Source organism: Dermacentor albipictus, chromosome 4, assembly GCF_038994185.2.
Source record: "Dermacentor albipictus isolate Rhodes 1998 colony chromosome 4, USDA_Dalb.pri_finalv2, whole genome shotgun sequence".
Lineage (NCBI taxonomy): Eukaryota > Metazoa > Arthropoda > Arachnida > Ixodida > Ixodidae > Dermacentor > Dermacentor albipictus.
This window is the reverse complement of record NC_091824.1, coordinates 152172397-152189986: the sequence shown is the minus strand read 5'-3', so window position 1 is coordinate 152189986 and position 17590 is coordinate 152172397. Positions and strand designations below refer to the sequence as shown.

The window sequence follows — 17590 nt, the reverse complement described above, 5'->3', positions numbered from 1 at the left end:
TTCATACGCGAAGCAGGCCATAGCGTGAAATGTTTTCTCCGAAAATTTATTCATTCATTTACAGTTTCGACAACTCTATTCCACCGATTAACGAAATGTTCCTATAACTCAAACCTTAAGTTCAACCCCAACTTCCACGCTCACCGCTCTTTAAGCATACGTAAACTTTATCTCCATAAACTACCCGCCCGCGACCTCGAGCCCTTAGCAGCCCAATGAATTAATTATTACTTCCTACTTTCTGAGGACGAAGTGTCTTTTGACACAGTGCTGTTCTTTCTAGCTCCAGCTCATTTCTGTGAAAATCAAAGTGCATCCGTTGGTCTTCGCTCCTTGCTCGGTCGTAATGGAAGTGGACGACCCCGCACGTCTGCAGGCGACGGCGGCGTCAGCGGCGGCCGCATCAAGGAAGCGGATCGATCAACACAACGACAGTGACAGCGAGGACACGTATGTCTACTCTCTCAGCAGTGAGGACCTGTCCGATGACGATTTAGAACTTGTGCAGAGCCGCAAAACGAAGAGAAGGAACACCAGGACGTCTTCATCGTAAAGCACGCAAACAGTAAGACGCATGCAGAGGCCAGACGCCAATTCCATCATATTTGTGCCTGTGCTTCCTATCGTCAAAATGAAGCTACTTAATAGGCAACCAGTGTCGATGTGACGGGAAGCTCTGGTGCCAGACAATATATTGGACGTTCGGGTGAACACCCGAAAATATCTACTGACGGTTGATGTCCATCATGAGGGTGCTCTGACCACTCTACGCAGTGTATACAAACCTTGATGACATTCATGTGCGCTCCTACATCCCTCTAGGATCTGATGTAGTCACCGGCGTCATCTAAGACGTAGACGTGACCATCCTTAATAACGACTTGCCGATTCTTGTCAACCAGCAGATGATCATATCATTGTTGATATTACTCGACAAGGCAGTTCACGCCTCATGACGACAATCAATATGGCTGCCTGCATGTCAAAATGAAAACTGTGTCGTTCAAACTTATTGGAGCCTACATGCCTCCAGTGGGCCGGTTTGACGGCAAAATGATCAAAGAAATACTGCTAATGACCAATGCCCCCTGGGTTATCACAGGCGACTTCTACGCGCATCATTATCTATGAAGAAACACTAAAATTGAATCCAAGGGAGTCTTGCCTCCTTTGTTGCAGACCATGATATATGCTGTATGAATGATGGCAGCCTACATTTCTGTGAGACACGACCTACAGTAGCTGCCTGGACTTGACTTTGGTGCCACGGCGCTTCAACTCGAGCGTCCTATGGTTTACAGACTTAGACACACACGGAAGCAACCAGATTCCAACATGCATAAATATTAGTGGAGTCGAGCAATCCTCCTCTACTATCTTTCGTACAGTTGATTTGTCAAGGTTTAAGGAGTGTATGGATGACGCATGTCGGAAAGGTCGTTCACACAACATAGAAGACACAATCGCGGAAGCAACGAAAGCATTCATCTGCTCGCTTATAAGGTCAGCAAGGCGAACAAACTTCGACATGGAACTGGAGAGGCTGAGTGCGGCACACTAACATGCGGAAAGAAGGTATCAGTGCATGAAGTCCGTTCTAGATCTGAGGGCTTCACGACGCATATAAAAGAAAGTCCAGCATCGTATGGTAAATTGGAAGACAAGTAATGGAAATTTTTCTGTCAGTCGCTTGAACTCCGAATATCGCTGGTGCATATATGGCAAACAATTTAGTGGTCTTCATTCATGTTCACATCAAAGGAAGCCCTTTGCTTCTCTGACCCTCTGCCATCGCCACTCGCTGCTTGAAGTGGCTGAAGAGATCTGTGCGTGGGTTGCTGGGTACGTGGTCATCACTACTAACGCAGCACTGAGTGACGTCCCTGAGGCACCTGCACTAGAAATGAACGGGCCATTTTCACTCGAGGAGATCGACGCTGCGTTGGCGGCCTGCAGGCGTTCTTTGTCACCAGTACCAGTTGTCATCACGTACGTTTCCCTATGGCATCTTGAACATGACGCACATGGTGAGCTGCTCAAGTACTACAATGAGTCGTGGCACAACGGCGTCGTTTCTAAACCATGGGAATCGAGCACCTTGATTCCCATTCTGTAATCTAGAAAGTCCCCGCTTGATTTATCATCATATCGTCCGATTGCGCTTGCGAGCTGCGTCGGCAAAGTAATGGAGAGAATGATCCATGCTCGCTTCGAATGGTACCTCGAGCGATTCGACATCTATCCAGGTGCCATGGCGAACTTTCATCGAGATCGGTCATCTACCGACAACATTACTGATCTCGTCACCTAGGTTCAAGAAAAAAAAAAACCTCAAGCGACTATCAAAGGCACTTTTTCTCGATGTCAAAGGAGCATACGATGACTTCGACCATGAGGCTGAGGTCCTACTTACCTCACTTGAGGCTGCGGGAGTTATTGGCCAGATGTATTGATGGATCCTAGACTATTAGACGGAGAGGTGCTTTTTGTTACAAACCGAAGACATCTCAAGGTCAGAACATTACATCTGCCATGGTGTGCCGCCGAGTGGGCTGTTATAGTGAGCCCTATATTATTCAACCAGGTCCTGATAGGACTTACTGAGTACTTACCGCGGACAGTTCATGTCTCAATATACGCCTACGACATTTGCATCTGGGCCTCCGCGGTGACTCGCCCACAGGTGCGGGCCAGGCTTCAGCGGGTGGCAACTATGACGGCGTTTCGTCTCAGAGAGCAAGGCCTCAATGTGTCTACCGAAAAGTCCGCATTGGTTTGCTTTACGCGCAAACAAATGTCATTGTATCCCGTTAGAATCAAGGGTCAACCTGTATCTTATATTAAGACACATCGCTTTCCGGGTGTCATCATTGACCGCAGCCTCTCGTGGAGCCCTCACTGCGTCTAAGTGAAGAAGAAGTTATTTGCCATCACTCAGGTCTTCAAATTTCTCTGCGGGAAAACCTGGGGTACACTAGTCCATGCTATGCTGTAGCCGTGCAGGATATTGTTCCTGCGACCACTGCGTTACCGTTTGCCAGTTTTATGAAATACATCCAAGACCAGCATTCCCCCTTGAGCTGGCATACAAAGTCAAGGCCTATACATGTGTTCAAGGTGCCTCGGCGCACCTCAACATTAGCAACAATTGCCATCCCGAGAGACCATATGATCCAGACACACGTAGCTGTCGACCCGCTCAGAGCGCACATTCTCCATCTGTCAAGGATCACCGACCATCACTTAGCTTCCCTACGAGCCGAGAGACCTCAAGCTACCTTGCTACCTTTTCACGGGTGGTTAGCGCTCATCAAGAGTGCATGCGGTCATCTTATACACCAACGGCGAAGCCTTCAACTCGCCTGCGATACCTGCGGCAGCCTCAAGTGAACCTTGCTATTCCCGGAATATCAAAAAAGTCCTAACATCCATCGCCAGCTTTGAAGCCAGTGACGCTATTATTACTGCACCAGATATATCATGACTGCACACGTATATGTACCGACGGTTCCACTTCATCTACGAGCACAACTGTCGCATTCGTTGTTCGAGCTACATTACCATTACCACATCTACGGTGGCAGAAATTACAGTCCTCCATGCCACTATGATTTACGTCACCGAAGAATCGGCACAGAAATGGATCATATTTTGTAAATCTAAGGCAGCTCTCCACAGTATCAAGCTTGCGTTACATCACAGAACAGACGAGCAGATGATATCCGACGTTCGAGAAATACACCACTATGCTCTGGAAACGGGGCACAACATAATCGTTCAGTGGATTCCTGCTCACTGTGGCATCGTCGGCAACGACTTTGCTGACAGCGCTGCCCTGTCTGCCTACAAAGACACTCAGACGTGTCCAATACCTTTGGTGAGGACGGACGCTGCCAAGGAACTTCGTTTGCTTGCACACAAAAAGACACAAGCTTGCTGGAGTTCTTCAAGCACCTTCAATTGCCGATTGCATACGCTGGGCCCCTTCCTACTACTACAACTGCCATCTAGCCTTTCCCGGGGCGAAACAACCTTGCTGTGCCGCTTGTAGCTGGCAGTGTCGTTTACGAACGCTCACTCCTATTCTATTGGAATGGCCGAGAGCCCGATGTACGACTCGTGTACGTGCGAGGAAATCATCGAGCACCTGTTCTGCACATGTCCTCGCTACGACGTACAACGCGTTTATCTCAGGACAATTTTAAACCGACTGGATTCAAGACCGTTGTCTCCGTCAAAGATACTCACGTGGCCACATCCGTCAGTGGCACAAAAAGTAATTCATAAGCTGGTACAGTACTTCAAGTGCACCCGTTTTCAAGAGATCACTTATAGTGTCCCACTTACCACGCGCACTCAGTTCTCACTCTCTTCCCCTTTTTATTCCCTCTTTCACTTGCCCCCAGTGTAAAGTAGCGGACCAGACGTTCGTCTAGTTGACCTCCCTGCCTTTCGTTTCCTCGCTTTCTCTCTCTCCTAATTTCTGAAATAAAATGCACAACTCGCTCATTTGTGCGTTTTGTAAGTATCTGCGGTGGAACCAAGAAGTGCAAATCGACTCAAGCAGCGATAAGAATACACAAAAATTAGAATTTGTGAAATGAAAGGTATTTCCCCTCTCATATAGAAGATAGTTGAAAGAAGTGTGCCATACTTCTGTATTCGGTTAGGCCGAGTACTACGCGACAAACGAACTTACCTTAACGGTTTCACAACTTAACGCTATCAATAGCAACATACCGAGCATAGGAGCTGTTCGTGCTTCGTTTCCTCACGCTCATTGACACTTTACGTCGCGCAACGTGTCCTTCACGTGTGTTTGTGCATTTAGTTCACCCATCCTCGTGTGCTGAAAGCACGCGGTCTAACAACTATAAGCGTCTGTATTTATTTTTTGTTCCTTTCCTCGTCATGCACGACCCAGAGTGTGCGGACGTTTTGTCGTGACTTGAGACGGCTCTCAACCCGTTCTTTCTATCTGACCAAAACACCGCGACGAATTTTATGCGACGCTCATGCGCTCGCATGCAACTTTTCCACGGTTCTTATCCGGAAAACCGTGCGCGCTTGATTTAGAAGCTTGGTTAACAGACGTTACTTGGCTTCTTTACCGCGCAACGTGCAGCGTGAAAGTGTCGAGTAAACCAGTGCATGGTCTTCAAGTATTTGTGCTGAGGCAAAAACATTTATAACGTATTGAGTTCGGTGACCATGTTCGCTTAATTTTACAGTGAAAAACAGCTGGGTCCGAGAGAACCAAATTTGAGTATAACGCCTTCGTTTCACGGTGTCGTGTAACGGTTTCGTGCGACATACTTTAATTATCATGGGAAAGAAAGAGAGATAATTAGATGAGAGTTACAATTTTCCCAACGAAATATCATCGCCGTGCCATCGTCGTCATCATCACGGTGTCTTCAGTATTGTCTCTGCCAGCGTTGTCCTATAACCATTGCCGTTGTTGTCATTGGTGCCTTGCCATTAGCACTTGCAAACTAACGCCTGTCGACGCCTCTATGCAGCTACCATGCTTCACCCCGACGAACACTCGTGAAGGCAACAAAATCATTGCTGCATTCAATATATAGAGTATTATTGATATTGTTCGAAGAGTGAAAATAATGAAGACATTCGCAACGGTAATAGAAACAAACGGTATGCGTTAATTTAAATGCAAAACATGTAAGGCGAGATCACTTACTATGTAAATACACAGCGGTGCTTGCCCGCAGAGATAGAGTCAGCTGGTTTAAGAAGATCAAAGTATAGCAGCCTAGAACCTAAAACAAAATACTTCAGATTGATTATTCATGACGAGGCTTTCGATATGAATGACAGCACATGCAAGAAGTTTCACTTACGAATCCTGTCGGCTTCCGGTGCGTGAGTAGCAAATCCGAACTGTCAGGATGCTTTGCATTCATATGTATAAACAAATAAATAAATTTAGTAATTGAGCGTAATTATTATTATTATTATTATTATTATTATTATTATTATTATTATTATTATTATTATTATTATTATTATTATTATTATTATTATTATTATTATTATTAAAGCTATTTGTGCACCGTCTTGATCAGTATGAGAGAAAGTATGTAACTGCATTCATATCAAGAATGTTGTTCAGCTATAACTAAAATTATGGACTGACGGCGCCTTAAGGCAGAATTCTGCCGTAATACTAATAATAACCATCGACACAATAACACTTAATATTATTACCCGTATCGGAACGCAGCTGCGCGCTCGCACACAAACGCATATACTCGCTGCGTTGACTCGGTGGCTGTGGCGTTGTGCTGCCGAGCACGAGGTCGCTCGTTCGACTCCCGGTCGTCCGTTGGGGACAGAATACAGCAACGTTCGTTCACCGAGGTTTTAGTGCACGCGAGGAACACCATGCTGTCAACGCTAATCTATGGTTATCCGCTACAGCATCTCCAATATATTAAACGGGGATATAAAGTGCGCTAAAAAAGAAATAAAGAATGTTGTGAATCGCGTGTCCAAAGCTTCCCCTCTCACCGGTTGTCGTCTGCAACGTTTATGTGGAGTGTAGAAACGAGGAGCCTGCAAATGTATATACATATATTTTTCTTTTTATCCGTTCAGGAACGATCAGTTCTGCAGGATCTCCGCTCTTGGCGATCTTACGGGTACAAGCCTACGTTTGGAGAGGTATCGCCTGTTGCAATCAGCCAAGATCCACCACGTATTTTTATTCCGCAATTCTCTTGCGCTGCCTTGACCCCTTTTCCTGGCGGTGCTATTCGCTGGTGTTGTGCAACACGCCTCTCATCTTCAGTCCGTGTCCTGCGCAACCAGTCTACGTTTGATCAGAAATACTGTCCAGGGGGATGCAAATCCTAATATACCATTACAACATCGTAGTTCAGAAGGAAGCGCATTGTTTTATTTAGCAAGAGTGTAGTCTGCGGTCGTTGTACTTTATTAAATCCTAGGTTGTTTGTTGTTTCCGTGACTTCAAACAGTTGTAATATATAGCGATCCTAATTACGACAAACGATTACGTCACTTATTGTTTGTTCCAAAAATATTGTGGAGGCTTTGTTGTTCGGTCGCATCTGTCTGTCGCGTTCACTGAATTGATTTCTAAACCCAGAACCAACATTTTCCATGACAATGCAATGCTGTCACGCAACCGGTGATCAAACTTTTCCTTGTTGATCCATATTGCCTTCGACTGATACGCCATGCGGATTCTCATAGCCATAAGAAGCTGATTTTGGCACATTCTACCTCTAATAACCAACAAAGGCAAAATGGAAACAAACATAATTTAACGCAGGATATTTGTAAAAAAAATAATAGGAATCACGCGAAGAGGTTTACAGTGCGGAATGCGGTTGTGTTTATGTTTGGCCCAATTTATGCCTTCTCTGCAAGAAACCTAATCAAATCAGCTTTGGAATGTTTACTCTGCCAGCGGTGAATTTTTTTCAAATCCCTTCTTAATACACGACGTCTTCTCAGCGACCTTGGAACCAAGTTGTCGGCGTCTGTACAATAGAAAATCCCAGTGCATATCTGTGCACTTCCGCTATTCCCGCAAATCCACAAATCCTGCAAAGCGCTGTCATGGATATTTTGCTTTACTGAGGCAAAGAGAGAAGGTGCAATACTTGACATATACTGAGCGAAACTGTACCCTACTTTTTTATTTGCAGGTTGATTGCTATACTTCACAAAGCGAGAAACTGCCCTTTTCTCATTAGTCCGAGAGCAATGCACAGTTCGGAACAGACAGCGGCTGCCGACGACAGCGGCGTCTCTACATTTTGTGTAATATCTGGCAAAGCATTACGATTATCGCGAAATATAATTGTTTATCTTGAATATGCGAAAACATTACAGATATTTTTGTACGGCAATCAGTGAAGTTACAAGGACAAGGGGTACCACTTGGCCTTTTCACGTGCGTTGGTCCGGCAAGGACGCTAGAAGCGATGTAATGACTGTTGTAATGACGCACTTGAACGGCTGTTGTTTCGTATATGATCTTAGAGAGAATGTTTGTAAAAGCGTTTTCACCAACGTAGACCCCCTTAGCATTCTGGCGCATGTTCGGGCTTGTACTTTTGTCACTGCCAGAATTATAGTACTTAATTATATTTATGAATGCTGTGACACTAACAGCACCTTACAAAAGCTCATAGAACACCTGATACACTGCGATAGGGGTGCGATGGAGCAATGCTTCAAGAGAAAGGCGTGTCCGGTTCATGCTAACCACCCATAGCCGTAATTCGTTCGTTATACATATCTATACATCGTTTGCATGTACACTGCGACTAAAGGTTCCTACATCACAGGTGCTAAACAGCATACAACGAAATTATATAAGCATTATCATTGCTGTACATTGGACGACAAATTACGCCACCTGTACTGCTGAAAACCACATAAGTAGAAACCTCAGGGCATCAATGCTAACCCAGAGCGCGTCAGTGCGACATTCCTCATGAGCCGAAGGGAAGCTCTAGGGAGTTATATCTCATTAGCCAATGAAAGCAACATCTTCAGAACAATTTTTTGAATCCATGACAACGTGTGGTCATCCGGCAACAGCCGGTGTTGACCTATGTTGCAAAATGTTAGTTTCTTTCCGAACAATTGTAAAGCATCACTGCGAAAGAGAAAGCTCAAAGCACGCGCAGAGTTGCAGAAGTTACCGACAGGGATTTTAAAGGCGCGCGGTTTACGGTGGTGGCTTGCTGGGAAGCTTCTCTCCAAGGTTTCGTCATAGTAGCGTGGCAACTTTTCCCGCCATTTCACAAATATATATAGCAGGTGTCAAGACAAAACGTGCACTTGAATAAAGCGTGAGTAACAGATCTGGTCATGTTTGTTGCTCGCTGGAAGCTGCCTTTTCCCGATAAGGCCGAGCACAGAACTATTGAAATGTCCCCTTCGGGTGTAAACCAACGGCGTAGATGTCCCTGATGTCACTAGAGAATGACCCACAGGGGATCTTGTACACCGTTTATGAAATTTCTCCTTAAGATATCTTGGCAGGAGTGTCAATTGAACTGTATCGCACGCTGAACGCGCCCACTTGTCACACATTCGTTAGCAATGAGAGGGCTTCCGGATTATTGAGGTAGCGCAGAGCTCATGGGGACTCCGTGAATACTATCGGACGCTCAAGTTTTAAAACAAAACGTAACTACGCGAATGTCCCCAGAATACGACTCTGGAGCTTCCGTAGACATCTACCAAGGCGTGTGGCGCAGCGCAAGAGACGGGAAAGTAGGTGACACGGGAACAGAAAAGCGAAACTCACCGTAGCGTCTCCCGGTGCAGAGCACGTGCAAAGATCGGAGGTAGTACACTGGCGCGACGGAGGTGTGCGCTGGCTCGATTTACCGATCTGATCTCGACGGCGGCTTTCCCGCAGGAAACCGCGCCGGCGACATTCGCGTTACGTATGCCCGGCACGGCCCGCTCATTGGTTGACCCCCAGCTACTAACCCGCGCGCGAGAGAGAGAAGCTTGCAGGACGGCGCTGGTAGCAGCCGAAGAAAGGGAGCAGCGGCGACGGCAGCTAGCGAAAAAAAGGAGCGCGGCCTTTAGACGGTGGTTGTGAGAAGTGAGCGAGGCCCCACCGGAACAAAGAGAGCCGCTTTCGCTTTCTTTCCTTCCTTGCTTCCGACGCGGCGGCGGAAGGATGGCGCGTCTGCTTCTTCTTTCCCGTTCTGACAAGCTCGGCCGCGAAGCACGCTTGTCAGGAGACCGGCGTGGGTCGGCGCTCACCATTCCACCTGCTGCGTCCATTCGTTATTGGCGGTGTGCACAGTTGTAGTAGTGGTATCAACGGTGCAAGCAGATCTTGGTTGGCATAACGTCACGGAGATTTGCTCAGCCGAGAGGTTACTGTAGCAGATGACACTAGGCTGCGCTTCTGCTAACGTATAGAACCAGTGCTGTACAATTTCTCTTAATCGAATCTCGAAGGTGATTGTTTCTCCGTCTGGGTTGCTCGAGGAGAGGCAGCATTATACCGGAAGCGGTGGCCTGTTTTCTGCCAACCACCGAGCAACGCACATTGCTCAATGTAGCTGACTGTGTAGTCGCTGTCAAGACAGAGGGAGAGAGAGAGAGAGAGAAAAGGAAGGCAGGGATGTTAAACAGTCAAGAGTACGGTTGGCTACCCTGCTCTTGGGAAAGGGAGTAGGGGAATAGAAAGAAGGGAGAGAAAGAGAGAGATGGGGCTAGACAGATGTCCACGAAATGCACTACAGAGTCAAAGGCACTCGCACAAGCCAGACATTCTCAGAAAGCACAGAAGCGCCTTTAGTGCCTTCTGAGCCAATGATCGGTGGGGACGGTGTTCTAATATTGGCTGTTCCCTTTTGTGCTTAACAAAATTGACCGGGATTTTCCCGCGGAATGTAAAAGTTGTGGACAAACTCCGTGTCTATTTGATCATATGTTCTGGCTGTGCCCCAACCAAAGTGCTTCGGATCTCAACAGTGAGGAGGACTGGAGTCGGCGCATATCTAGCGAAGTCCTCCAAGATCAACTCCTGGCCGTCCGGAGAGCTCACGACATCGGGAAAGCCTTTGGCCTACCGGTGCCTGCGTGGGCGGAGCCACCGACTTAGCCTGGGGGCTTGTGCCCTCGGACCCTAGTTTCTCTGGACTAAAATAAAGTTCTTGCCATGCCATGCCTCAGCAGACGGTCATCTAGTTTCCTGAATGCGATGGTCATAGATTATTTTTGTACTTCAAACTGAGGACGCTGTCAAAATGCGCGATGTCACTACAACATTGTTGTACTGAAACAGTGACTTATCGCCAAAACATATCTTGGAAAACCATGCCCATGTGCGGACTGGTCCGAAACAAATGTGGCTGAGTAGATAGCCTCGGCTCTGATGCGACCTCTTGTCGGCGAATGCGCACTGACCTGAGTATCCATAAACTGGGCCGACTGCTTAGCAAATTTGTGCAGGTGACGTTGCAAACCATATTTATCAGTGGATAGCAAGGAGCGAGCTAATAGAAGTTCTGTGATGGGAACGACTCATAAATGCACTCTGTATCATAAATGCCAGTTTGGGAATCCTGCAGTACTCAGCAACTGGGATGCACCCGTCATGTGTCCGTTGATTTGTGTCACGTTAGGGCTAATTTCCGCTGTCAGTGGCCAAGACGTGCGGCGCAGGGCAGGAAATGTGACCTCTTTGGTATCGTCCACTTATCACTTTCCAAGTCCTGACATGTGTATGTCTTTCAATCCAATCTTGAAAGCGAGCTGCATCCCAGAAATCTTCAGAGGTTTACAAAGTTTACTGAGTGAAACATGCCTGCTTAACAGTAGCACTAGTGTCGGTGCGTCTGTATTCTACTAGTTGTCACATTTGTTTTTATTTTATAGATGACAAGACAGGGTTTCCCACTGCATTGTGTCTATTAGTCTAATCCACAGCGGACGATAGGTCCGGTCCGATAGAGAAGTAATTACTGCGTTCCATTCAGTCGGTTCCGAAAACATGTTTCTCTTGGAGTGTGTGTTCCCAGACAGACAAAAAGAGATCACAATGTATTTAAATTATGACTTGAGGGCAATTTAGGGAAGGGAGGAAGAGGAATGATCGAAATATGTCTCATTATGGAAGCCTTACTTGAGAAGTCTCAAAGTGCCCTAAATGCCTCGCTCTACCGATTGCGGCTCAAGGACGTGCAGGGACGGCTGCTCGCGCTGCGATGAATGACAGTGTCTGACTAAGCGTCTTGGCATGCTGAACGGATATGGTGAGTTTACGCTTTATATTCTGTCTCTAAAATGCAGCACTCGAGTAGAAGCTACAGCTCGCGTCAGCCAATCAATAGAACAGTAGGTCGCATGCACGTGTCTCCACACTATTTGTTAGAGAGCTGTCTGCTCCATCTCGAGCGCAGTCTCAAAAGCGGGATCAAAGTATTATGATCTCAAATTTGCGTAAACAGTTTCGAATTTCGTGAGAAAAAATGTGTATGAACTGTATATGACGGGCTAAATTGAATACGGTGTTTTCGAATATGAAGCACGTTTTGGGATTCATAGTTACGCCATACAGGACCACCAATTATTATTTAAGTTACTGAACCGTTAATTGCGTAATTATGAAAAGCAAAATTCCTAGTTTGAGGGACGACGACTGTTGAAGGAAGACCGCGTGTACCATCCTCGTATCTCATTGTAGAGCCATGAGTGGGTTTGAGCACGGTAGGCCAGTTTTGACGTGGGCCCAGGCCGGACTCGGCCCTATAGGAGCTTCGGGCTCGGCTCGGCCTCGTTCTTCATTCGAGCCTGTAATAGGCCCGGTTATGGTGTTTATAAAATCGCGAAGAAATCGTCTACGAAAATTTCCACCCGCACAGAATTTTGGTTCAATGGTGCTGGCAGGCCTATGGGAAAGCAGAGGCAAGCAGGCTACGTCATAGTGTATAGCGGTATACTCCACGGATTAGCGTACGTTAACGGCCCCCCTCCGACTCAGGCAAAACAGTGTCAGTGGCCACCCGCGCCCCACCTCTACACGCCCCACTTTTTTCGTGTTCGCGACACTGGGAAACTCTGGTGAACGTAGTTCCCAGGTTATTAAGACCTCGATTTCTTCAACTGAGCTTCGTGATGGGACACTGAAGGCCCGATGTTCGAATGCCGGCGGCGAGATGAGCGCAATCGGCCCCGTCGGAGAACAATGGAAGGCGTGTTTGCTGGGTGATGAGTGGCGGCGAAGAACGAACTTCAAGAGTGGGAAGACGTCACACAGTTGGAGCAACACGGCAATAGTTACGCTATTTGCATTGCGATGAGTAATAAGGGATGGGACACCTGCTGGAGTACTGAAAGGCTAACATAAAAGAAATTCTGTAGACTGTCTCCCCTTGGCAAAAGTATTCTTCGTAAAGCAGCGAGAAATGCAAGCAGTGAAATAAGTTTCATTACTGCTGGTTACATTATTAAAAAGCAGACGGGGTCCTTTAAAGCAGTCTTTGGATAACCTTTTGTTTCTGCAAAAAAGTATCCAGACTTTCGGCAGCAGTCAATAATGTGGCGTCTTCCATTGCCTAACATGTGACCACTATAATGCGAAAACAATATGAAACAAATTTTAAGAGTGTTCTAAATGGGATGAAATACTTCATCAACGTAGAAACGAATAAATTATTGTATATACATTCAACCATAATGTTACGTGCTAAGGCATAGTGCAACTCGGTACTGTTTTCCATTGAACTTCTTTGTTATTTGTTCCAGCGAGTTGAATAATGGGTCGAATTTCATTGCAAAATTAGTCCAACACAACTTAAGACCTTTCAGTTGCTCTTAAATGCATACTTAGAACCAACGGTGTTGCTGCAATATCTTGCAGCGTTGGTGAATGGGATAAGGAACAGAGCAGAACGCAGAAAAAAATATCTCCCATTGCAATTTTAACGAAGTTCTCATACCTTAAACAGTGCCGTCCTCATGCTCATTGCTTTATACTTGTCCTTTCTGGCACTACGCGGTTTCGCAGTGAGTCCGCGAGATCGAAGCATGAACTTGATGGAGAAAAAAAGAAACTGCGTTGTCTGCTCTGTAGATGCACTCTGCAAAACCCTCCCCAATACCGCACTACTATTTCAGAAATGCAGTAGGGGCGTTAACATCACACAATAACGCGCGAGCGTAATGGACAAATGTAATTTCTTATTTCTCATTTACTTGTTCATTCGTCAGCAACAAATTCAGTGGCAAACCTGACCCAATCAAATCTACCTCTGTAGTGAAGAGCCTCCGTGCAGCTGGTGCCTTCACAATAACTGAGATCTGAACCAGGCTTCGTTCAGAATCATCGGCTAACGGGTCAAACCTTGCCGCATCCCGAACGGAACAAGTACGAAACCACGGGGCCGGGCTTGTACGGACAAGCGCCTGACACTTACAGGCTTGGCCCGGGCCAGGGCCAGAAAATCTGGCCTGTGCAGGGCTTCCATAACCTGTCTCGTCCCTCTAATAGCTTGGGCCACTTCAAGTGGAACACCTTGCATATAAATTATGCATTAATGTTGGGCGGGCTTAGACGTTCGTCTTTAGAACATGTTTTCTGTGAAGAGTATGTGACATGTATTTGCGCAAGAACATTCTGTCTGGACTTGTTACTCCTGCGCTTAGTGCGTCTATAGTGCACATCTGCGTATTAGACAGCGTCGCAGTTCACTGTACTACAGCCTAATTACCTGCCATCTACATCTCTTTCTCAGTCACTACCCCTTACGCCGGGGAGGAGTAGTAGGTTAGAGACACGCTCTCCAGGCCGACCTCGCCTCCTCTCTATTTATTAGTATCTCCTCCTCGTGCATCGTATCTGTGAAGTTTCCTTTCTTTTGCGTGCTAAATAACTGTAAAGTGCTAGATGCTCCGAAATGTCTTGCTTTAGAGCATAAAGGTACATAGTGGTATGACAATTATCTTTCGTTTTTTCCCCTGACACTTCTAAATATGTCTTCACTCTAGAGCAAGGTGCTGTAATGAGGGTGTATTATAGCTCGAGCGAAATGGGGCATTCGTTTTGTAAAGGCTGATAGACACTGTGTACCTGCTTGCTCTTTTCTTCAGCGTCACCGCGTGGGGTGGAATTACAGGTTGCCTTATTGCCGACAACTGTAGCTGCTATTCTTCGAAACAGTAATACCAGGCAACACGAACAGTTTTATTTCCACTGCCCAACTCGCCTCCACAGAAGAGCTCGAATTATAACCGCACACAGCTGAGTGAGATATAGCACACAGTAGCAGAGAAAAATTCGGTAACTTCTGAAATATTCGCTTCTATTGTCGCGTGCTTGTTGCTCCTCTTGAATAGGAACCCTGCAGCATTTTAAGTAATCAAGCCTCCTATTCCAAGCAGACGTCTACGCCCTTCATGCATTCTACTGCTATCATTGCAATGCCACACAGCAACTTCACAGCTTAACACCGATGAGGCGCTTCATATCATCATCGGTCAGTATACTAAACCAGGTATACTAAACATGCTTTTAAATCTGAACATAAACAGCTTTTCTGGCCCGGCGGGCAACGTTCCAAACACATATTTAAAACAGCATGCAGAATGGACATCAAAGTACTTGAACGTTCTGTTAATGAGGTCACTGTGCGAGGAACAAGTACCGAGTGACAGGAGGACAGCAAGAGTAAAGTCACTACATAGAACAGGAAAAAAGCAATGCGTTCAAAACTACCGTCCAATTTCTTTCAGATCTACGGTATGTAAGCTTTCGGAACACATAATCCATAATCATATCTCAGAATTCTTGGACAACTACAATATACTAACAAAGCATCAACACGGATTCGGAAAAGGCTACTGTACCATCACCCAATTGGTTTAACAGTGCACGACTTTGCGAAAGCAATTAACAATGGGAAACAAATAGATGGGCTTTTCAAAGGCTTTTCATGGGCTTTCATGGGCTTTTCAAAGGCTTTCGACATGATCTCTCACAAAAACCACTTCACAAATTGATCAAGGTACTGAAAAATTCTCCACTAATTAATTGCTTCACAGCATACCTTGAAGTCAGAGAACAGTTTATTGTTTTTAATGATCAATATTTTCAACGACTTCCGGTAGGCTCTGGTGTTCCCCAGGGCTCGGTCCTTGGGCCTCTTTTGGATTCATTCATGATATGCTGCATGGTATTCCAAGTATGGTTACGCTTTATGCTGATGACTGTGTATTGTACTCAGAAATAGACAATACTACTGACCAGGAGTTCCTGAACGATTCTTTTCGACAAATTTTTGCCTGGTGCGATGCCTGGCAAATGTCGATTAATTTCGAGAAAAATGTTTTCATGTCCATTACACATAAGAAGCATAACCTAACGTTTCCGTAGGGTAGTAATAACATATTTCTTTTCGAAGTAACACATTGTAAGTATCTCGGACTCTGGACCACTAATGACCTCACATGGACTAAGCACCTCGAAGCTAATGCTAACCGCGAGCTGGTTTTTTTTTGTTTTGAGGATGGAATTGAAAATTTCTAATCCCACTGTACGCCTACTCGCATATAGAGCTGTTTTCTGCCTATATTACACTATGCATGTCTAATTTGGGACCCTTTTACTAAAGCTGGCATTAACAACATAGAAACAGTGCAAAGAAAAGCAGCTCTTTTCATTTATAACATCTTCGGACGCACTTCAGTCATAGACCTCTTACAAAAAGCAAACCTGCCACCATTAACGCAAAGAAACCGTGTATCACGACTAAAATTCATTTTGCAGCTTATTAACGGTCACTGTAAGACAGATCTCACGGGAATAATTATTTTTTGATCTGGTTACACTACTCGGCGAAGACATAGTCGAATAATAACCCCCTTTATCACGGGTACTAATTCTTTTAAGTATTCCTTTTTTCCACGAACAGTACTTGAATGGAATCATCTAACCAATGACCAAGTCCTAAAATAATCACTTTCGACGTTTGCTTGAAGTATTCAGTAAAAATGTGTTGTCTTGCTGTGCCACTGCTATCTCCAGGCTCTGTTGAACTGATTTGTATTGTGTTCGTTGCCTATGCTATAGTGTTCTTTACATATGTATTGTATCCCACTCTGCTAGAATCCTCAGTGTAGATTGCAGTATTGATACATAAAAATGAATAAATAAATCATACCAATTAATGTGCCGTTGAAGACATTGGCAAGTGGTATATGGATGCTAAGATTGCGCTCTTAGTACAATTTTAGGCCGCATGTCCAGGAATGTTGGGCATTGCACCTTCTGCAATCTGTTGAACTTCGCCGCAACACACTAGCGTAACTCAATGGGCAGGCCTTCCCAAAATTGCGCTTAAAAGGATCTATCTAGTTTCAACAAGTTTTTGTTAGCAACGTCGAAATGGTACTTCCTTCTAATTGCATGCGCATTTACGGTACTTAGTCCGTCATCGATGTTTTATAGCAGTGTTTTGGTCCTGACGAAAACACTGTTATAACCCAACACTAAGTGCCGACTTAGTGTCCTAAACGCGTATGAGTTTAGAAGGAAGTACCCTCTCGACGTTGCTAACAAAAGCTTGTTGCAACTATATAGATCCTTTTAAATGCAATTTTTGAAAGTGCTGCCGATTGAGTTACGCTAGTGTGTTGTGGCGAAGTTCAACAGATTGGCGAAGGGGCAATGCCCAAAATTCCTGCGTATGATAGCGAAATAATTTTTTGCGCTAGAATACGCGGACTTAAAAAAAGGGGGGGGGGTTGTACAGGACACACGAGCGCAAAAAAAAAATCATTTCGGAATGCATAAGCAACTTGACCAATTCACCACTCTGACTAGGTAGGATTTATAAGATTGTGTGAACGGAAGCACACATGTATAATGTAGCCTAAATGTAAATGTGTGCCGATCATTAAATGGCTGATTCTCAATTGGTTAGGTCGGTCAGAACCACAGGATTCTGGTCTGGAGCTGCACACAGCACGTTCATTGAACTTCAGACATTTGTGGGACAGGTCGTCGCACGACGTTTGAGCAGGGACAACGTAATTAATGCCGCGACAGGAATCAATTCGGCCC

At 45.5% G+C, this 17590-nt stretch overlaps 1 protein-coding gene across 1 annotated transcript in view; it reads right to left on the bottom strand.

The window, feature by feature from the left end:
* LOC135909755 (acetylcholinesterase-1-like) overlaps window positions 1-9387 on the bottom strand; it is a 76772-nt gene extending 67385 nt beyond the window's left edge. The window contains exon 1 of the mRNA XM_065441822.2: window positions 9311-9387. The gene's annotated coding sequence lies outside the window, so the exon portion shown is untranslated. The remainder of the gene's footprint in view (window positions 1-9310) is intronic.
* Between the last annotated feature and the right edge of the window lie 8203 nt (window positions 9388-17590).